This window comes from Kogia breviceps, chromosome 13, assembly GCF_026419965.1.
Source record: "Kogia breviceps isolate mKogBre1 chromosome 13, mKogBre1 haplotype 1, whole genome shotgun sequence".
NCBI classification, from domain to species: Eukaryota; Metazoa; Chordata; class Mammalia; order Artiodactyla; family Physeteridae; genus Kogia; species Kogia breviceps.
In genome coordinates this window covers 7464025-7486890 of record NC_081322.1, presented here as the reverse complement: position 1 = coordinate 7486890, position 22866 = coordinate 7464025, and the positions used below count along the sequence as shown (strand labels likewise).

Here is a 22866-nt window from a genome sequence, read left to right as displayed (position 1 = left end):
GCTGTGCTGATGGGAAAGGGCATGTTTCTCAGATCGTTAACACAGTGGACTTCACATAGGCAGCCTGAGTCAGTAACCATGAATACACTATTTACTGACACCTGTGAAACAACCTTGAGGACTCCCAGTTACACCTGGAGAGACTAGGAAGTAACACAGAGGTGCAGCATATTTTGACTATTAAATATTAATGTGACATCATATATATTCTCACAGACTCCCTCCACCTTTTAAGTAAATTTTCATTTTTTAGAACAGTTATAGGTGGGATCAAAACATTCGGCAGTATATTTCCTAACTTGCACTAAATGTTGTGCTTCTGATTTGCTATAGGTTTTAATGCAGGGTACCTATACCCTTTTCTTTAAATTCATTTTCTTATAAAATAGTTTATAGTTTTGGGAGTAAAAAGCACCTCCTTTTACTTGAGTAATTACTATTTTGGGTGGTTCACCATCCCTTCCTTTATCTCTACCTTTTTATTCATTTCTGCCATTTTCTGCTTGGCTCACCAATGTTTTAGTGAAAAATGGTGAAGAAACTGGTTTCCTTTGTGTAATATTTTTGCCCAAAAAGCTGGTTTGCCAAGGGAAAATAAAAATCCAGTCAGGGCATGGAAGCAACCTAAGTGTCCATCAACAGATGAATGGATAAGGAAGATGTGGCACATATATACAATGGAATATTACTCAGCCATAAAAAGAAATGAAACTGAGTTATTTATAATGAGGTGGATGGACCTGGAGTCTGTCATACAGAGTGAAGTAAGTCAGAAAGAGAAAAACAAATACCATATGCTAACACATATATATGGACTCTAAGGGAAAAAAATGTCATGAAGAGATTAGTGGTAGGACGGGAATAAAGCACAGACTTACTCGAGCATGGACTTGAGGACACGGGGAGGGGGAAGGGTAAGCTGTGACGAAGTGAGAGAGTGGCAGGGACATATACACACTACCAAATGTAAATTAGATAGCTAGTGGGAAGCTGCCGCATAGCACAGGGAGATCAGCTCTGTGCTTTGTGACCACCTAGAGGGGTGGGAAAGGGAGGGTGGGAGAGAGGATGATGCAAGAGGGAAGAGATATGGGAACATATGTATATGTATAACTGATTCACTTTGTTGTAAGGGAAAAACTAACACACTATTGTAAAACAATTATACTCCAATAAAGATGTTAAAAAAAAAAAAAAAAAAATCCAGTCAGGGGGCCAAAGCTTAACAAGCCTAAAACAGAGGCATCAATTTTCTTGCAAAAGCATCTGTTGCTCCTAGCAATGGATCCATTTTCTTTTCAGACACAGACTTCACTTTCTTTTCAGATGTAGCTTTAGTTTTGCTGTCATGAAACAAAAATGATAATTCTTGTTGTAATTTGTTAGAACCAAATAGGGAAAGAGATTGTGTTTCAACCAAGATTTCGTTAGTTCCATTTTGATAATTATTACTGCCACTGTTCCCACGTTTAATGTTTGCCGAATATTTCTTACCGTCTTTAAAGATAGGTGCCAGATCAGAGTGGGTCTGTGTCACATGCTTCACTATCCAATCATGAAGAAAAAGTTTAACACGGCTGACTTCTTGTTACTAGCGTTCCATTAGTATGCTTTATCCCAGTAAAGACAGGAAAAGGGCCATTCGTTTTGGGATTTGAACTCTTTTTCTCACCTTTTGAAGTCACAGAATCAAAGGCTGCCTTGGTCCACGCCCCAGTCTTTGGGCTGTTGAGGAAATGGGCACTAATGACTGCTCTTTCCATTTGAGTCCTTGTAAAGGTTGGACTCCAGTGCCTTTACCAAATCCAGAAAACTGTCCTCCTCCAGAAAGTACAGCCAAACTGTTGAAACATTTAAAAGCCCCTTCACTAACGGATTGAAATTTAACCTTCCTACACTTTGCTTTTTTTAATGACTCTATTCCTCAAGACTTCCTCACTGACCACAGAGAGTGCTCCCACATCTTCTGCTTTGCCATCTTGATCCCAATTTCTGTTTATTCCTTCTCTGTGATTCTTTTGGCAGGTCCCAGGTCACGATAGAGGAGCTCGAGTCTGACGTAGATGCTGGTCTCCTGGAAGAGCGCTTGGTTGCTCCCGGTGAACTTCTAGGGCTCATGCTACTCTGAAAACTTCATGGTTATTAAGTCCAGAGTCTCAAACACTGCTTTTCCCAGGGGCCTCCTCGCTATGTTCAGAGTGAGGAGGAGACCATCTCCCACTTCACTAAAGGCCACCGTAGTAACAGTGCCAAGCTCTTGCCTGCCATCTTGTAACTACAAGGGCATTTTATAGTTTTCAGTTACTAAATCTGGCAACCCTGTACGGAGGAGCAAGATATTTCAGGGAAAGGATGAAAGACATAGTCAAGACTTAGCAGATCGACATTACTAGAAGGAGCTAAGAGGAGGGTCTTGTTTGTAGGGAGGTATAACCAAGACCCCTGCACACCGGTGGTACCCAGGGTTCGGTTCCCCTTGAAACCCCTAGATAAGGAAAAATCGCCTGGAAAAAAAGAGTTTTGTATACTGAACTAGGTATCCTGAAAGCAACTATTTTGAAACAGTGTTCCTGGAAGTGGCAATGTTAAGTGTTTTCCCCTGAACAGAAATAAACACTCTTGGGAAAGTTTAAGTTACATTTCTAAAAGTATGCATTTGTGCCTGTAAATTTTAACCTGTGACAGTTGCCTCTTTGAGATGTGTTGCCAGTGCCAAGATATATTATCAGGGTTGCATATAACAAGAGAATGGGAGCAGGGGCACCCCTCACACAGCAAAGAATAGTGCCTTTGCTTCTGTGACAGTGACCACTGCAGTTCCCTGGATACTAACCCACCTCTTCCCTGGCTAGCAAGACTTGCGTTCATAATTTCTTTATTTAAAAAAAAAACAGGGCTTCCCTGGTGGCGCAGCGGTTGAGAGTCCGCCTGCCGATGCAGGAGACACGGGTTCGTGCCCTGGTCCGGGAGGATCCCACATGCCGCGGAGCGGCTGAGCCCGTGAGCCATGGCCACTGGGCCTGCGCGTCCGGAGCCTGTGCTCCGCAATGGGAGAGGCCACAGCAGTGAGAGGCCCGCATACTGCAAAAAAAAAAAAAAAAAAAAAAAAAAAAAAAAAAAAAAAAAAAAAACAGAATTATCTTATCAAAATAATATCCCTATTTTTAGTGAGAAAAAGTCAACAGTCCTAAAATCTTATTTAAAAGACAAAATAGCAATACCTTGCCTTACAGTTCCTCATCCAGACCCCCACTACCTAAAATTTAACTGAGACCTTTTCTTTGCCATTTGCTCCTATTCTGACTACAAGTTTATACCTTTTCTGTTCTTCTACACTCATTCCAGTGGGGTTTGCGGAAGATTTTCAGATAAATATGTGTGTCTTCAATATGAAGTCTGGAAGTCTGATTTTCTTTGTAATTCTTCACGGTGGCTAGCACAGTGATCTAGCCAAAAGGATAAATCAGTAAACAAAACTGAATGTTACTGAGCACATAGAAGAAAAACAGCTGCTCTGAAAAACAGAAACCGGCAAATTCCCACTGGTAAATGTGTTTTTAGTGATGACCAAATACCTGTGGTCTGGATCTGCTTCACATCAGTGTTCTTGTAGTTCTTCAACTACGTGTAAACAGTCTCCAAAATTATTTGGAGATCCACAAGAGCATCAGAGCACATGCATGAAAGCGGTGGCCACTGACAATTTTTCAATGCCATGTCTCTCTCTTTTACTAGGCAATAGAGTCACAAGGTCTTTCCCCTGTGTGCTCATGGAGAGAGCGATTTCTGATGTCTCTTCCTCCTCTTATGAGGACACAATTCCTGTGGAATTAGAGCCACATTTAACCTCATTTAAATGACCTCATTTAATCTTAAATACCTCCGTATAAAGCCCTATCTCAAAATACGGTCAAATAGGGGGTTAAGGCCTTCAACCTATGAATGGGGATGGCACAATTCAGTTCATAACAAACAAAAATCATCTAAATAAATACTCAGTGGTTACATGTTATGTATATTAAGAAGTATATTTAATGCTCAGGGGGAAAGTCTGGGAAAGTTGAAATCAGGAGTCAAACAAAGACACAAATGTTCACTTTTCCCTCAATTTCACTTGAAAATAAAAGCATGACTTTAAATATGTCATTGCAAGGCAGGAGAACCAGCTCTATAAATCAGGATATTACATTACAGTTAGTAAATACCTCTTCTAAAAGGAGGTATCCTTATCAGTTGTTATCTAGGTTATAGAAATTTACTAAAAATAGGTCAGAAAATTATTTGAACCTGGAGACTATATAATCTCAGCACCCTCCCCCCACAGATTAATTGCAACTCTGAATGTACAAACCTTGAATAAAATGTTAACAGTAAGCATACTTCCCTTAGGAATGTATTACATTACAGGAAATTATGCAAATAGCTTTCCCCAAATTTTTTTCAGAAAATATTTATTGACAAACCTCATAGTATTATCTCAACTATTTACATGGCTGTTAAATTCTCTTAAAGTCTGTGTCAATTTACTACTGTACTTCCTATTTGTGCGGGCTGGCATCCTGATGAAAAGAATAAAAATAGCTATTGCACTTATTTGTTTGGTTTTTGTTGTTGTTGTTGTTTTTGCCTGTGGCATGTGGGATCTTAGTTCCCTGACCAGGGATCAAACCTGCGCCCTCTGCGATGGGAGTGTGGAGTCTTAACCACTAGACCACCAGGGAAGTCCTTTTCTGCCCTTATCTGTAACAGTGGAAGTTTTGTTGCATGGAAAGGACCAGATTTATCATAAAGTTTCAGGATACTTTTAAACAGAATTCAGTCTAGAAATAATATGGGGAAAAAGTGTTTCTTTTGAAATTATGACAAAAAGCTTATAAAATAATTATATCATTATATTACATAAGTATGAAACATGTGACCATATGGAATCATTCATAAGCAGAGAAAGTGGGTCCAGAGGGTGGCTGAGGGATTTGAAGGGTGTACGGCAGGAACAGGGTCCAGTGGGGCCTGCTGCTGATTTGCTCAGCAGAGAAGGTATCAGTCTCCAGTAACAGACTCATGTTATTCAAAATGCCCAGGAGAGATCCAAGGAGAGCACTGGGGTTGGCTGCGTGAACACAGCCTGAACGGGGCTAATGCGCCACGGCTAGCCGGGAAGGAGTCCAGGAAAAAGTCTGGAGCTGCTGAAGAGGCAAGAGACCACCGTTTCCTGGTGCGCGAGGAGAGGGGATTCAGAGCACCACCTAAACGAGCTCCAGAGAAGGGCACGAGCTGCGGCTATCAGCGCGGACCCCAGAGACGGACATGAGATGCTAAGGCTGCTGCTGCCGCCACCAAGAAGCCTGTGTGCGAGCACAGGTCACTCTCCACATCTCCCCTCCCGGGAGCCTGTGCAGCCCGCCACCGCCAGGGGTCCTGGGATCCAGGGACAGCTTCCCCGGGAGAACGCACGGCGCGCCTCGGGCTGGTGCAATGTCACAATGGCCTCTGCCGCTGCAGACTGGCCCGACATTCCATACCCCTCCCTCCCCCTGCTGGAGTGAACCAGAGGCCCCTAATCAACTGCTACCTCAACTTCCTCCTGTCTGAGCAAAGAACAGACGGCCTTAGGCGACCTACATGCAGAGGCGGGGCCAAATCCAAAGCTGAATCCCGGGAGCTGTGCGAACAAAGAAGAGAAAGGGAAATCTCTCCATGTAGCTCCAGGAGCAGCAGATTAAATCTCCACAATCAACTTGATGTACCTGCATCTCTGGAATACCTGAACAGATGATGAATCATCCCAAAATTGACACAGTAGACGTTGGGAGCAACTGTAGACTTAGGGTTTGCTTTCTGCATCTATTTCTGGTTTTATGTTTATCTTAGGTTAGTATTTAGAGCTTATTATCATTGGTAGATTTGTTTATTGATTTGGTTGCTCACTTCCTTTTTTTTTTAATATATATATATTTTTTCCCAAAGGAGCGTATGTGTATGCTCCTTTGTGTGACTTTGTATAGCTTTGCTTTTACCATTTGTCCTAGGGTTCTGTCTGTCCATTTTTTGTTTGTTTGTTTGTTTGCTTGTTTTAGTATAATTTTTAGCACTTGTTATCATTGCTGGATTTGTTTTTTGGTTTGGTTGCTCTCTCATTCTTTTAAAATTTTTTTATTTTTAATAATTCTTTTATTTTTTATTTTAATAACTTTATTTTATTTCATTTATTTATGTTTGCTTTCTTTCTTTTTTCTCCCTTTTCTTCTGAGCCGGGTGGCTGACAGAGTCTTGGTACTCCAGCAGGTGTCAGGCCTGAGCCTCTTAGGTGGGAGAGCCGAGTTCAGGACATTGGACCACCAGAGACCCCCCAGCCCCACATAATATCAAACGGCAAAAGCTCACCTAGAGATCTCCATCACACACTAAGACCCAGCTCCACTCAATGACCAGCAAGCTACAGTGCTACACACCCTATACCAGACAACTAGCAAGACAGGAACACAACCTCACCCATTAGCAGAGAGGTTGCCTCAAATCATAGTAAGTTCACAGACACCAGAAAACACATCACTGGACGCAGTCCTGCCCACCAGAAAGACAAGATCCAGCCTCATCCACCAGAACACTGGCACCAGTCCCCTCCACCAAGAAGCCTACACAACCCACTGATCCAACCTTAGCCACTGGGGGCAGACACCAAAAACAATGGGAACTACCAACCTGCAGTCTGCAGAAAGAAGACCCCAAACACAGTAAGTTAAGCAAAATGAGAAGACAGAAAAACACACAGCAGATGAAGGAGCAAGGTAAAAACCCACCAGACCAAACAAATGAAGAGGAAATAGGCAGTCTACCTGAAAAAGAATTCAGAATAATCATAGTAAAGATGATCCAAAATCTTGGAAAGAGAATGGAGAAAATACAAGAAACGTTTAACAAGGACCTAGAAGAACTAAAGAGCAAACAAACAATGATGAACAACACAATAAATGAAATTTAAAATTCTCTAGAAGGAATCAATAGCAGAATAAATGAGGCAGAAAAACGGATAAGTGACCTGGAAGATAAAAGAGTGGAAATAAATACTGCAGAGCAGAAAAAAGGATGAAAAGCATTGAAGAGTCTCAGAGACCTCTGGGACAACATTAAACGCACCAACATTCAAATTAAAGGGGTCCCAGAAGAAGAAGAGAAAAAGAAAGGGACTGAGAAAATATTTGATGAGCTTATAGTTGAAAACGTCCCTAATATGGGAAAGGAAATAGTCAATCAAGTCCAGGAAACACAGAGAGTCCCATATAGGATAAATCCAATGAGAAACATGCCAAGACACATATTAATCAAACTATCAAAAATTAAATACAAAGAAAAAATATTAAAAGCAGCAAGGGAAAAGCAACAAATAACATACAAGGGAGTCCCCATAAGTTTAACAGCTGATCTTTCAGCAGAAACTCTGCAAGCCAGAAGGGAGTGGCAGGACATAGTTAAAGTGATGAAGGAGAAAAACTGTATACCATTTTATATGTATAGATTTCCATAGAACAAGTACCTTTACACTTGTAACCAAAGGGATAAAATTATCCGTGTTTATTTTTAAAGTACATTTCAGTATTTGTGAAATGTACTTTCACAAATACTGTGAAAGTATTTGTGAAATAAATACATAAATAAATAAATAATACTAGAGATTTTGTCTAAATAGATAGCTGGATGATAACTCAATATTACTTTTCAACTACGGTTTTTTAACTAAATTGCAAAGTTCATCTTCTCTATATCTATAGTAGCTATGAAAAACCTCTCATTTCTCTTCTCTTATTCCAGGAGAAACCTGGTACTAATGTGTTAAGAAAAAGAAGTAAACAACCTTAAGATATTATAAGTGGTAGCAACCAGAGAACATTGTCAGAGCTTTAGAAATTCAACTTCATAATCCCACAACATATATTGTAGATATATTTGGTGATGAGACCATCTGCAACTCTTGGTGCTAACAGGAAACTTCTTTACATGACAGATTTAGGGTATTTTTTAAAGTATTTTAATCTTATTTTATCTACCCAGAATGTCAGTTCTGCTCTCCAAAGAAATTTAACAGTTACTCTATGTAATGTTTGCATTAAAAGGTGCTAAAAAACAATAAGTAGATGTTGAATAGTTTCCAGGCAGCTAAATACAGAGTGTGAGGATGTACAGAAAATATTCAGTTGTTAATTTACCTCATGAATATTATTATTAAAATACAAATTTTTTATTCTTCAAGTAACATAAATTTATAGGATTGATAACATGCTACAGTAATTTGCAGTCAACCTTCCGTTTGTCAAATAGCCTACATTTATAAAGTTTTTAAACTTATTATCTGTTAGAAAATATACTAAGATGCCATCATGGGTCCTGTAACTCAATAAGTTAGAATGGCCATCATGAAATGATATCTCAGTGTGGTTTTGATTTGCAGTTCCCTAATGATTAGTCATTTTGAGTATTTTTTGTACCTGTTGGCTATCTGGATGTCTTCTTTGGAAAAATGTCTATTTAGATCTTCTGCCCTTTTAAAAATTAGATTGTTTTCTTGTTATTGTGTTTTGTGAATTCATTCTATGTTTTGACATTAACCCCTTATTAGATATATGATTTGCAACTATTATCTCCCATTTGGTAGGTTGCTTTTTCATTTTGTTAATGGTTTCCTTTGCCGTTCAGAAGCTTTTTAGTTTGACGCAGTCCTACTTATTTTTGCTTTTGTCGTTTTGCAAAAAATCGTAGCTAAGATTTATATCAAAAAGCCTACCACCTGTTTTCTTCCAGGAGTTTTATGTTTCAGGTCTTACATTCAAGTCTTTAATCCATTTTGAGTTGATTTTTGTGTATGGTGTAAGACAGTGGTCCAGTTTCATTCTTTTACACGTGACTGTCTAGTTTGCCCAACACCATTTGCTGTACAGTTTTGACTCCTTTATCATAAATTAATTGACTCCTTTATCATAAATTAATTATTAATTCATTAATTCATTATTAATTAATAAATAAATTAATTAACTGCTGTCCTCTTTTTTTGGTTCCATTGATATATGTGTCTGTTTTATGCCAATACCATACTCCTTGGACTGTTGTATAGTTTGAAATCAGGAAACATGATGCTCCAACTTTGTTCTTCTATCTCAAGATTGTTTTGGCTTTTCAGGGTCTTTTGTAGTTCCGTACAAATTTTAGGATTGTTTGTTCTATTTCTGTGAAAAATGCCATTGGAATTTTGATACAACTGTATTGAATCTGAAGATTGTTTTGGGCAGTATGGACATTTTAACAATGTTAATTCTTCCAATCCATGAGCATGGGACATCTTTCCATTCATTTGTATCATCTTTAATTTCTTTCATCAATGTCATATAGTTTTCAGTGTACAGGTCATTATTAGTGTATAGAAATGCAAAGAAAACTTAGTATGTTGATTTTGTATCCTGCAACCTTACCAAACTCATGTATTAGTTCTAACAGTTTTTGGTGGATTCTTTAGGGTTTTCTGTAATATAGTATCATGTTATCTGCAAATAGTGATGGTTTTACTACTTTTCTTACTTGGATGCTCTTTTTTTCTTTCCTAATTTCTCTGAGTAGGACTTCCAGTACTATGTCAAATAAAAGTGGCAAGACTGGATATCCTTGTCTTGTTTCTGATCTTAGAGGAAAATTATCAGCTTTTCACAATTGACTATGATGTTAGCTGTGGACTCCAATCAATTTCTTCTTTTTTTTAAACCTGTGTACCCTGCATTGGCAGGCAGATTCTTTTTTTTTTTTTTTAAATAGGTCTTTATTGGGGTATAATTGCTTTACAATGATGTGTTAGTTTCTGCTTTATAACAAAGTGAATCAGTTATACATATACACGCAATCAATTTCTTTTGCATAGAAATTAAACACTACTGATTTTACTAGATACCTACCATGTTTTTCTGAAGGCTGACTTGTTATGCTGTATAGGTTATGCCCAGCCAGAAAGCTTGAGTGACAACCAAAATCCTTATTGCTTCACTCACCAAACATTGCTCTTTGGCTTCAGTTCTTATCAACTCAGAGGGTGAGTCTTTTTTCTAGCTTGTCAATTCAGACTATACCTTTTCTAAATAACTGTATGTGATGATGGGGTAGCCCCATCTTTGGGGTCATTTTATTTTCAGTTAAAACTATCCAAAGTTTCCTTTAAGGCTAGGAAGTTTATATAATATCAATCTGAGAGGTTTGTCATTTAAAAGCCTTCTGGAGGGGACTTCCCTGGTGGCACAGAGGATCCTGCCCACTAGCTAACTGTTTTGCATTTCTTAGTGTATGTATGTTGATGCAGCAGCATAGCACAGGGAGATCAACTCGGTGCTCTGTGACCACCTAGAGGGGTGGGATAGGAAGGGTGGGAGGGAGGCCCAAGAGGGAGGGGATGTGGGGATATACGTATGCATATGGCTGATTCACTTTGTTGTACAACAGAAGCTAATACATTATTGTGAATCAATTATACCCCAATAAAGACCTATTAAAAAAAAAAAAAGAATCTGCCTGCCAATGCAGGGTACACAGGTTCAAGCCCTGGTCCAGGAAGATCCCATATGCCACGGAGCAGCTAAGCCCGTGCGCCACAACTACTGAGCCCACGTGCCACAACTACTGAAGCCCACGTGCACAAGCACTGGAGATTATACAGACAAGAAAAGATGGGGTATCCCTAAGGTGGAGCACATTTCCCCACTTCCACAAACCATCAGTGGGGGTGGGGTTGGAGGAAAGACCAGGAGCCAATGCATTACCAGTACTTTACCTGTAACCTCACTTCTTCACTGTCAGGTGTTAGGTGTGGAGGTAAGAGTGGATTGTGTGAGATGGAAAAGAATATCCCCAAAGCCAACTCTGCAGTTTCAGAACAAAGGTAACTTTGGGGGAAAAAAAATGTACTGACTTAAGAAACAAAAATGTCAATCAAACATTTTTCTAAACTGTATTCTCACCAAAGTGCTGGCTCACCCAGAAGCAAAAGTTGTGTCACAGTTTGCCAACACAATAGTCTCAAACAATTAAAGAAAAATCACGCAAACAAAGAAACAATACAGAGAAAAACAAAAATTCAGATTGTAGTTGCAAATAACAAAGTCAAGGAAATTACAACTACATTATTCTGGAACAAATAATAGGTAGAGAAATAACCATTTATTCCAAGATGTGTAGATAGAAAAATATTGCAACCTGAAACTTTGTCAAAAAGACTTCAGGTATATATTACAAAAGGTACAGAGGATGTCAGAAATGAGAAACAGTTTTAGGAAATTGAAATATATCACAATGAATTAAATAACATGTGTCTGTACTTTCAAGGAATGTTGAGAACACTAACTCTATGAAATATGCTGAAACATGAGATAATAAGGCATTAGGGTGATATTTTATTTTAAAAATCAAATAGGCACAAAGAAAAACTACAGAGAAAAATAATACTAATGAAGGATTTATAATTTAATTAGAACCATTAATACACAGAAGACTCTAATGATGCTATGGAAAAGTAACTTCAGAAAAATTACACAAAATGAAGAAATGGACAAAGAGATAAAAATAATTATAGATAGATATGAAGACAGATATTGGGGACCCAAAATATGGTGTGTTTTGAAAAATGACTAGGATAAATGGAACAGGGAAAAAACCCTCACAGATATAAAAGAGGGCTTCCACATAAATATGACAAGGTAGCCACATGTTTCTATCCTCCCTTACATAAATCTGCTCTCAAATCACATTACAGTAATGAAAAGACTTTCATTACTTTCCTGGTAATGAAAGTCCATATGGACAAAAGAATTTGAAAGGGGACACCAGTGAGATAAGATTCCAACCAAGTTTGGGAAGAAGAAAAACAGATGAATTACAATGTTTTGGCCATGGAAAGCAATATTGAAGAGAGGTTCAGAATTGGGGCAAACCGTGAAGTTGGAAAGTGAGGTCCTTGTTTCAGGCACCCCAAGACCACCCACAATTTTGATGATTCACTAGGAGGAATCACAGGATTCAGCATATAGTTGTACTCACAGTGAAGATTTATTTCGGTGATACAAGAAGGATCAGTAGGAAAGACAGAGGTGGAGCCTGGAGGAATCAATGTGAGGGCTTCCTACACTCTATCCTCTGTCACACAGAGCACACACTCCTGTCATTGAGGAAAATGCGGCAACATGTGTGATGTTGCTGCCCAGGGAAGCCTGTCTGAGACTAAAAGTTTAGGGTTTTTACTGGTGGCTGATCACGTAAGCACCTTTTGCCTAGCAACTACGAAAATCTACACTCCCAGCAGGGAAGCAGGTATTCACCATAAATCACAGCGTTGTATAAACAGACGAGGCACAGCAACTATCCTCACCACTTAGGGACAAAGGGAATACTTTGAAAGCCAAGGTACCAGAAGCCAGCCGAGGGCGGACCTTGCAAGCAGGCCCTTCTGAAGACAGGAGCTTCAGCCTGCTGTGCAATGTCTCCCCAGGCCCATCTCAACTTTTACAAAATGACTTCCTCTTCCTCCACTCCTTTGCCAGATAAGAGAGACTTATCCCCTGGAGAAATTGAACCAGGCTGTTTTAAACTGGGGATGCAGACCTCATGTAGCACAAAAAATGAGGCACGGGATGAAATGCAAGGAGAGTAGGTAAAAGTCTGTGCATTGAGCTATGGAGTTCTTGGGCCACCACTGCTAGAAGGTCGGAAGATTCTAGTCTAGAGAATGATTCCTCAAGAAAATTATCCTGCACTTCAGGTAAAGATTTTCCAATGAAAGAATTTTAAAGATATTTAAAGGCATTTCTCTCAATTAACTAAGTTACTGTAGTAGACACCTGAGCTGGTTTGCTAAGGATCTCCTGTCTACAAACTGCCTCTTCCCCCATCATTATGGTTTAGATGGAAATGTTTCTCTCAGTACAGTGTGACCTTGTCCGTTGGACCAATTTGATTTATGTTTTGTGCTCAAGTGGAATCCTTTTCTGGGATATTTTAATTCAGCCCTAGGGAGATATCTTGAGGTCATTCTCTTCCTGGTGTCGTAAAGAATGAAGTATAAAGATTGGAAGCCACTGGCAACCACATGTTCTGCCATGTGGAGAAGTGTGTTCTTCAACGGAAGAGAATAAAGTTCAACAACAGACAGGAATGGTGGCATTCGAGTACCTGGCGTGGAATGTGCCTCACGCCCGACTGCATCCTTGCCCTTCCCAGGGTTTGGTAGTCAACATTTTCCTAAATTCTATAAGCCAACCCATTTGCCTTTATTCATACGCCATTTGTGGTTGGCTTTCAGTCGTTTGCCAGTAAGTGTTACTACTAAATATATTACGGTAATAAATCATTCCTGTTAGGTGAATTTTTAAGTTTATTTTTAGTTTTATGCATTCTTCTGGAACCCAAATGACATTTTACCAATATTTCCTCTGATTCAATTATTTCATCTGTAAGATAAAAGGTTGGACACTGGTTTTTCAACCCTGGCTGGGCATTGAGAGTCACCTGGAGGGTTTGTGTGTGTATGTGTTTAATGTCCAGACCCCACTCTGCATACTTTCCTTTTCTTCTTCAAATATTAAAATTTATTAGTCTATGATTCAACTTGAACATTTATACAATACATTAGGCTAACCTGAGAGATATTTTTGGTGGTGAAAGGTTTAAGAAAAACTTAATTGACATTATATAATAGAATATAAATCTAATCTAATTTATCAGTATTCCAAAAGAAGTTAGTCAGTTAAATGTCAGATTTGCTGTGGTTGTTTTCTTTTACTATAATAGCAGGAAAGGAACAAAAATATCTGAGGCAAGAGAAAAACTACATAGTATATAAATAATACCAGTGCAGAATTTTTTTTTTAAAGAAGTAGTATTTAAGGAAAATCTCACGGTACAAAGGCAAGAAACTAATATTAAATCTGGTCATCTGCAAAGAATTCAAGAATTGCTTTCAAATGTCTATTTTGTCATAGAAAACAGCTATAAAACAAAGATGAACAGCTCTTGTAGTGGAGCTTTGCAGACCTCCAGCCTCGTATAAATACCCTGCAAAGTCCCACACACCCGAGGTCACAGCCTTTTTCCTCCTTCCCACAGAAAGAAACATGTCTCTTTCTCATTTTCATTCAAGTCTTAATCCTAATCCAAAGCTTTTATCTGCCATTAGTTTTTTCATTGTTTTTCACTAATTGAGTCAACTTAATATTAAAGCATCTATTCTAGACAAAATACCAGGCCAACTCAAAGGAAAAAATAAAATTAAAATAAAAATTCTACTATACTCTGAATTTGTGGGGATAAAGCACGTCTACATATAAAATATATGGGCACCACAAATATATAAATACCAGATGAGCTCTAAAGAGAAAAAGATCAAACATGGGAGCCATTGTACAGTGAAGGGTTAAAGTCTAGATTTTGAAACCAGGCCATTTTCATTTTCCTGCTTTGTGACTTTAACAGGTATTTAGTGTCAGCTTCCTTATTTTCAAAATGGGGATGATGATATCCCCATTTTGAATTTTTGAAATTCAAACAGTAGTTGTAAGAATTAAATTGATTAACATATGCACCATGACTATCACAGTATCTAGAATAGGGTAGTCATAAACCAAAAGAATTGTCTTAGTCAAGGCTCTTTTGAAGGCAAGTTTCAGAGAAAAAAAAAAAGCCTTGCTACCTTAAATGGGATTATCTCAAGGAAATCAAAAGAAGAAATTTCTTAGCGGGGAAGAAAGGACAAAAATCAAGACCTAACCTCTGGGAGTCTCGGTAGCCATTCTCCCAGTTGTCTCTCTCTCCTCCTCTTTTCCCTTCTCCTCACATAGCCATAACACATACAAACCCACACTTTATAACCTGGAAAAATCTCCTAACCAACCGTCAGGAACCAGTTTAAATTTGATTTGTTTTACAAGTTGTTCACAAATGCCCCAGAGCAGAATTAATTACTCTCCTTTCTGTATTCCCGTACACACTGTATTCTCATACATACATACATACTTACATACACATATAATACTCTGTGCAGGTCCGATCTCTTTAAGGGTGATCAGAGTGAAAACCTCAGAACACATGACTACAGAAACCGCTCAGAACCAGTTTGATCTTTCCTAAAAAATGGTTTCACCTAGCTGCCTCTTCCATTTCTTAAGTTCATAGCTCTTCCTTTTTGGCTTCTTGGGTCAGGAATTCTGGAAGAGGATGGATGGGGTGTTCTGAATCAGTCTCTCTCTGAGTCAGTCAAATGTTGGCTGCAGCTGGAGCAGGTGACTGGCTGGGATCTACTTTTCTAAATGCAGTCTAAGAGCTACTCCGTAAGGTCTCTCCATGTGGGTTAGCTTGGGCTTCCCCAATGAATGGCTTCCCTGGGTCAACTGAGCTGCTTACAAGGCAGGTTAGGCCTCCAGTACTATTGTTGCATAACAAACTACCCCAAAACTTAGTGACAACAAAAAATCATTAATTTATTCATGAATGACTTCAAATTTCATGAATCTGAAATCTGAGTAGGGGTAAGCACAGTATCAGCTAAAATCATTCAGCTGGGGACTGGAGAGTTAACTCTCAAGATGGCTTATTCACAGGAGTGACACACTGGTATAGACTATTGGTGGATAACTCACCTACGAGTATCGAACGAAGCCCCATGTTGGCTTTTTCATAGGTTTCTTGGGCTTCCTCACAGTATGGTGTTTGGACTCCAAGAGCAAGTGTCCCACAAGAACAAGGGCATTTGTGGCATTTTTAAATCTAGCCTCAGAAACACATAGTGTTAATAATGCCACATTCTATTAATTATAAGCAAGCCCCAAACACGCCAAAATTCAAAAGAAAGGAATTAGGTCCTACCTCTTGATGAGATCATGTTAAGGTTCTAAAAGAACATGTGGAATAGGAAATTTTGTTGAGGACATTTTTGGGAAAGAATCTTCCACAGCGTATCCCTAAGAAAACGGAAAATCTTATCTGAAAGCTTTGGGGCTGTGTGTGTTTAAAAATTCAGAATTTTCTACCTTTTAGAAAGGTAACATGGTATCTGAATGCTTCCTATATAAAATCCCCAGCAGATCTAGAGAAGCAAATGTAATCAAGAATAGTAATATTTTCCCAGTGCAACAGTCATTCTAAATAAAGTAAATAAATCTTGGAATGACATTATGTCAGCTCAGATCCTGTTTTGCCACCAAATATTTGCCACATATTTACAAAAAAAAAAAATTATTTTCAGAGCTTTTTGGGGTTTTGGATTTGTAAATAAATGATTATACAACAAAAGTTATAATTTTTAAGAAAAGGTTAATGTCTTAGTGATACCTCATGGATATATATCTTTAAACACTGTATTTCTTTTTTTTAATTATTTATTTTTTTAGGTCATACATCCTTCAAGTAGTACTAGTTTGTAATTTTTATATCTTGCTGTGATACACGGAAAGCAGAATATTAATTTAACATCTCAAGATTTCAAGATTTGGGGGAAAAGAATTTCCAAAATCATGTTGACAACATCCAACCATGAAAACTGTCTTCTATCCAGAAGTAATAAAGAATATGAAGAAAAAGCAATGGTGTTAGAGAAAAGTGGAGCTTTTCAACCACCAGTTGAATGTTTATTTGGCAACACAAATGTGGTTTGGAGGAAGCTCAGAGCCATTTGTTGTCCGCAGTGCTGAGAGACCATTGCTCCTGAGTTAACACCTTTAAATGTTTACTATGAACAGTTATCAAGGACAATTTAATAATAAATAATTATTGGATAAAATTTCAGCTTTCCTCCATTGCCCCAGAGGCTCATTCTACGATGGTGATCTTCAGCTTTGACTTAAACTAGGCATTGATTTTAATATCCAAACTTCCAGCATCTGGCCAAAATGTGTATTTTGTTACCACTTTGAGCAGTTTAATCTGTAAAACCATTACTCCTTCATTAAAAAAAAAAATTATCTTGACTACAAAAGCAAAATAAGAATGATCTTATTGGGGTTGATCTTTAATAATAGGGTTATTATAGGGTTGATCTTTAATAATTTTTATTTTTCAAAAGCAAGATGTATAGTACTCACTTTATAGTGTTGTATGTTTTTTAAATCAACTGTCCTTTAGATAATTAAGAAGATAGCAGAATCATTGAATTTTAAAGCCTGAAACATTTTTATATAGTTAATCCAAACTGACTTTATACATGAGGCAACCAAAGCATAAAGCAGCTAGCAGATTTGCCCAGGGAAGTTTCTTTCATTGTTATAGAAATTTTCTCTGCTTTCTTTTTCTCAATAAACCCATTTAAAGTAAACCAAATGAATCTTTTCACAATAAAAGATAGCCGAAGATTTGTTCCTGACTTCTGCATATTTCCAGAAACCAAAAAAAAGGGAATTCCTTCCACAACTTTTCTTCAGTAAAACCTTTAACATCTCTTTTTAATAAAATAATTATTAATGATATGCATAGTTTTCCTGAAAAAGTGATTTCTCAAGTGATACTTTCACTCTGTTTAGTAAGAAAGTATAATTCAGAAAATAATACTTTCACTCTGTTTAGTAACAAAGTATAATAAGAAAAAAGCAGCTGGGGACTTCCCTGGTGCTGCAGTGGTTAAGAATCCACCTGCCAATGCAGGGGACATGGGTTCCATCCCTGCTCTGGGAAGATGTCACATGCCGCGGGGCAACCAAGCCCGTGCGCCACAACTACTGAGCCCACGCTCTAGAGCCCACGAGACACAACTACTGAGTCCACGAGCCACAACTACTTAAGCCTGCGTGCCTAGAGCCCGTGCTCCGCAACAAGAGAAGCCACCGCAATGAGAAGCCCACGCACCTCAACGGGGAGTAGACCCTGCTCGCTGCAACTAGAGAAAGCCTGCTCGCAGCAACAAAGACCAAGCACAGCCAAAAAAGGATGAAAGAAAGAAAAAGGCAGCAGAATAAAATATGTGATGTTTGAAGCTTAGACGGTATTAACAAAATTGCACATAAAAGATTTTTAGTTTCTTTTTTTCCAAAATGAACCTAAAGGGTTTGTGCAGTTTGGATCTGACATAATTCAGTAGAGTACGAATAACAAGCCAAATTACATTTACTCTTTCTTTTCTTGAAACCTAATTGAGAAAGTTTGTAACCATCATCGACTTAACACCCCTGAGGAATGCTTTTTGGGTGAACACAACTTGACTTTCATTTTGATAGATGCCATACCTGAATTCAAAATTTATAATAATCCAATCCAGTTTCAGCATTTTTTCCAGAAAGGATTTTACACGCTATATTTTTCTGGAAAATATGAACTATAAATCATGTATTCACCTTCCTCAACTTCATTTCGTCCTTTTCCCGCTACTTCATTTCTCAGAAAGAGAAAATAAAATAAAACTGATGTGACACTTTTAATATTAACCTCAGCTACGTCTGCAAGAATATAGTGATGTGATTTTTGTTTTGAGGTTTCTTTTTTTTTCCTTTTGGAATGTGGAACGTTAGGTCATGCCTCAACTTTGTCCAGACTTAACCACCGCGCCTCTATTTTATATGTCTTGATGGACCCACAGAGTCTGAGAACGGGACACAGGACGCTTCCACATCTGGGAATGGGACGGGGAACCGATTATATCTATTTTTAAATCTTCAGCATTTTTGTAGTAGCTGAAACCTGGAAACTGGACTGGAATTATCTCATCGTTGGCCCTCACCTAACACCCACTTATCCTTTCCCGCACGTGGTCACTTGGAGATTTCTCTTGCCATCTCTGTGCTGCCTGCAATGTTGTCAGAGGCCACCATCACTTCCTCATTCATTCCCCAACCACTCGCCACCTCAATACTCTAACTAAATGATAACCTACTGACTGGAAAGAGTTAAGATAGCTTTCTAAAGGCCAAACTAAATTCCATTCGGTAAAGTCACTGGATGGTATCTTTGTGAGTTTGAATAGTTAAATAACGTCCACAGGAGTGGAGACTAACAAAATCCAACAGAGCAGACGAAATAAGAGACTGGAGCCTCACACTCCGGGGAGGGGAGTTGAGTTGAAATAACATTGATACGTGAGAAATAAGCTGGATACGCTACAGCCACTCCATTTCCAAATGTATGCCCAATGGGTTCTTCATCCGAGATTCAGTTTAACTGAGTACATGCTTACTGAGTACTTCCTGCAGGAGAGGCTCTACTCCTCCCGGTCAGACTCTGTAATAACAAATGGGTCCCATGCATTCTCCTTCCTTGACGGGCTCATAATTTAATAGGGAAGAGAGACACCTGACAACTCTATGAGAAAAGGGTTGAGCTGGAAATATAGCCAGAATGAGCTGGGACCCCAGCAAAGGGATACCAATCCAGCCTGAAGATAAAAGTGAATAGTTTCCGGAGAGAGAAACCTGGTAGATGACAGTGGGTAGATAACAAAAAGGGTGAGAGATGAGAGGAGATGCTTTTAGGCAAGGGGAACAACACAGGTGAAAGCATGTAACAAAGCACGCTACGTTAAGGAACAACAAATTGCTTGGTGCGCTGGGAGCACATAAGAAGGTGTGAGCTGATACGGGCTGGGGAGATAATAGCATGAGATAGTGTCATGAAGGGTCTTGTATTCCCCATCTGCAGAATGTGGATTTTTATCTACAGGCAACGAGGCACCATTGAATCAGTGCATGATTTAACCAGGGGAAAGAAGAGATTTTTCATTAAAAGAATTCTGGAAGTAGGATGCTGAGTTAGAGTTGTAAACTAAAGCAGTGGTCATGGAAATGAGAAAGAAATTTGGGAGCTGCTTGGAAGTGCTCTATCACTCTTGATACAGGGTATTTGGGAAAAAAAGCAAGTGAGGGAGGGAAATAATGTGAGAGGAATAATAGAAGCAAGTTAGGGAATGTTTTGATGTAGGTTAAGTCTGACGTGCCTGAGAGACATCCAGGAAAAAGTGGAAGTAATTATACATGTATACACCAATAATGCAGCTCAGGAAAGAGTTTTGGGCTAGAAAGTGGTATCATGAGCTCTTGAACAAAGCTCACATGTCACAAAAATATTCAAAAGATAAACAAAGCACAGGTAAGTGAGAAGTTAACCCAGGGATGCTCCTTCCCTGAGACTTTCACTCATGAAGGCATTTGTTCAACCACATCTCTTGGAGGCAGCTGAGGGATAAACTCTCTGCCAGGGCTTTTTTTTTTTTTTTTAAATTTATTTATTTATTTTTGGCTGCATTGGGTCTTCATTGCTGTGTGCGGGCTTTCTCTAGTTGCACCAAGTGGGGGTTACTCTTCGTTGTGGTGCGTGGGCTTCTCATTGCGGTGGCTTCTCTTGTTGCGGAGCATGGGCTCTAGGCACGTAGCCTTCAGTAGTTGTGGCACACAGGCTCAGTAGTTGTGACTCGCAGGCTCTAGAGCACAGGCTCAGTAGCTGTGGTGCATGGGCTTAGTTGCTCTGCGGCACGTGGGATCTTCCCAGACCAGGGCTTGAACCCGTGTCCCCTGCCTTGGCAGATGGATTCTCAACCACTGCGCCACCAGGGAAGCCCTCTGCCAGGGCTTTTTAAGATGAGTAGAATCCAGCTTCTGCCTTCAAGTGCTCACAGTGGGAGGAAGGTTCTTAAATGGGCATAAACAATAGAATGTGAAGAATAAGTAACAGAGGCACACTACAGGGGTTGTTTAGGACATATTTTGTTTTCCCTAGGAGACAGAGTCATAAGGAGACAGTGTCACAGAAAGCTTCACATAGTAAGAGTGACATATAAGAAAAGTCTTGAATAGCTTTAAATGTAAATTAAATGAGGAAGAAGAGAGTACTATAGCACAGAGTTTAAAGTTCCACATAGTAAATAAGACTCTCTAGAGTTCAATAGTGCTAGACACAGACCAGAGTTTCTAAAAAAAAAAAAAAAGGAAGAATGGCTAAAGATGATATAAAGGTTAGTCTTTTATGTTTGTTTGCTTATTTTGAGTTTTCATTTTCAAATAATGATGAATTAGATTAAGCCATGGTTTCTCAAAATCAGCATTATTGAAATGTTGGACCAGATAATTCTTATCGTGAGGGCTGCCCTGCGTGCTATAGGATGTTCATCCGTAGTCCTAGCCTTTACCCGCTAGATACCAGTAGCACCCTTACCCTCATTTATGACAACCAGAAATGTCTCCAGACAGTGCAAACGTCCCCTGGGGGGAAAGCAACCCACTTGAGAACCACTGGGTTAAGTTATCCATACTTTCAATTTCCCACATCACACATAAAAGACAATAGTTAAAAGGTCCATGTGCCTTTTCTGCATTCTAGTACCTAAGTTTTTACCCATGCAACAAAATTATATTCATATTTGAATCAGGGGTCAGCAGAATCGTAATTTCCCAGCCTCTGAAAAAGATTCAACTTATACTTCTGCGCTCCTCTGATTATCACTAAGTGATTAAATTTAGCAATGTCTATGCCTTCTGGTCTCCTCTTTATTTCTATTATTTTTTCCTTTTAATTTCCATAGCAAAAGTTACTTAACATTACTACAGTACCTTATAGTGTTCCGAGTTCTTCCACAAAGAGAAACAATTAGGCATGTTCCATGGTTGTGAAGACAGGGAGTTTGGAAGTCTGTTATTAGCAAATCTTGGAAATGAGAAAAAATAAAGAAGTAGACATAGTAACTAAGGAAATAAGCTATACTGGGAAACAGGAGGGAGAGAGGGAGGAAGAGCAGGAGGGAGGTAAGGAAAGGGGCCTCCTTAATAGACACAATCTCTTTTCTCTCCCTTCCTTTTTGAGAAGCCCATTAAGCCTTCAGAAATAGAATGATTCATTTTTATGTACACTTGATATTCTGTAAAAGTCCATAATTACATTAACAATGAAAACATCACGGACGCATTGGAATAGTGCTAAGGCCTCCCAGGTTCAGTACCCTACAAATCATTTAACAGAAAACAAACACAGACAGAGCAGTCATGCAACCAGGTCACCACGTAAATAAATTCCATCCCCATCTGCTCAAACTTTTGACACATTTAAGCCTCAATATCCTTCCATCCAAGAAATTTTCAGAAATGTTTTATTTTAAGAAGAGCCAAAGGAAAACCTCTATGCATTTCAAATACCTTATTTAGACATTGAGTAGCTAATGTTTTATTTAGAAAAATGAGTAATCATCCTGCAAGACTTCTAAAATGCTTATGAGAGGAAAAAAAGACCTTTAAGTTGGAAAATTCCTCTCGAAGGAATTCTAAATGTTGCAAAGAACATACTGGACCAATTTTTTTTTTTTAATTCTCTTTGCATCAGCGTGTATAATTCACATCTGGGTTGCAACACAGAGGCTGAGACTGTTTACAGATCATCATTATCAGAGACAGAAAAATGTAACTCTAGTGAAGTGGGGTCCAGGGTGAATGAAATCACCAGCAGATCTCCCCGAAGGAAGCCCTTGAATCTGGCCTCCCCTGCAAGCCAGAGAAGTGGAGCCAGACCATGAAAACATTTTTGTGTAGATACAGGCTCCCCCCCACAGAGGACTCCCTGGAAGGACAGAGACTTCTTGGTGGTTAGCACTTTCCCATCATTTCTGTCCCCTTCAACCAGTCTGCTTCTGGACCAACTTTACAAGGTTGGATAAGATAAATGTTTTTCTGTTAGCCTCCATGTGAGCTGGAGAAAGTGTACTCCAATCCTTTCACCGAAATGAAGAATTTACAGCTTCCTACCAGTAGTTTGGGTTTACGTTCTGGGCCTCAAGGCAAGATTTCTGCGACAGCTTCACTGCCCCACAGGCTGTTTGCTCTACAGATCCTCTGACTGGTCCTCCTTGAAACCTGGTCTTGCCTAACAGAGAGTCCTTCCAAATCCAGTGCC

The 22866-nt window shown here is 39.0% G+C and overlaps 1 pseudogene; it reads right to left on the bottom strand.

Moving 5' to 3' along the window:
- Positions 1-304: 304 nt before the first annotated feature.
- Positions 305-1763, bottom strand: LOC131768221 (nuclear pore complex protein Nup50 pseudogene; annotated as a pseudogene).
- Positions 1764-22866: the final 21103 nt, after the last annotated feature.